Source organism: Tupaia chinensis, unplaced genomic scaffold, assembly GCF_000334495.1.
Source record: "Tupaia chinensis unplaced genomic scaffold, TupChi_1.0 Scaffold000235_1, whole genome shotgun sequence".
Classification (NCBI taxonomy): Eukaryota; Metazoa; Chordata; class Mammalia; order Scandentia; family Tupaiidae; genus Tupaia; species Tupaia belangeri.
The window spans coordinates 817,538-818,522 of record NW_006159713.1 but is presented as its reverse complement, the minus strand read 5'-3'; positions in this window follow the sequence as shown (position 1 = coordinate 818,522).

The following is a 985-nucleotide window of genomic DNA, read 5'->3' as shown; positions in this document are numbered from 1 at the left end:
GGCATTCCAGAAGGTGAGGAAACCCATAAGGGCATTGATAATCTATTCCAGGAAATCCTGCAAGAAAACTTTCCAAACCTAGAGAGGCATTCAAAGATCCAGTCCCAGGAAATACAACGGACCCCAAATAGAATCAACCCTAGAAGATCTTCTCCAAGACACATTATAGCCAGGTTGACCAAAACTGCAGACAAAGACAAGATACTAAGATTAGCAAGAGAAAAACATCAAGTTACCTACAAAGGACATCCCATCAGGCTAACAGCAGATCTCTCATCAGAAACAATAAAAGCGAGGAGAGAATGGGAAAATATATTCCAAGTGTTAAGAGAGAAGCAGTTTCAGCCAAGAATACTGTATCCGGCAAGATTATCTTTCAGGTGGGAAGAAAAGACAAGAACATTCTCAGATAAACAAAACCTGAAAGAATTTACCAGCACCAGACCAGACCTCCAAGAAGTTCTCAAGGATGTGCTGTATCAGGAAAACTAAACGCAGATACATGGAAATAAGATTTGAACAGAATCCTAACCTGTTTCTGGGCTTTAAGCAAAGTTCCTTGGCGGTTCTTTGATTTAAGTTAAAACTGGTTTTCTTAGTAGTAGCGAGTGAACTCACTATTGAAAGTAGTTAGGTTATGTAGGAAATTGTGTGATCAATGCAATGTGGGTGGGAAGGGAATGGAGGACAATTTTGGACACTAGAGGTGGTGTGAGAGGAGGGTGGGAAGGGACAGAGGGTCAGAAAGAGGGGTGGAATTAATTCTAGCAACTAGAAGTGGAAATTTATTTTTTTTGTAATGTGCATGACTGAGTCACTATGCAGCGTGTACTGGATGGGAGATCGCATTTTGTGTGCTGTGATGATGCCTAGGGAAGGAATGCAAATTGACTTACAAAAAAGTTTCAGGAAAACAAAATGTATCTATTAAATGACTGCAGTAGGATATGTAGCCCCAGTTAGGTGCTAATTTATAGGATGTGTA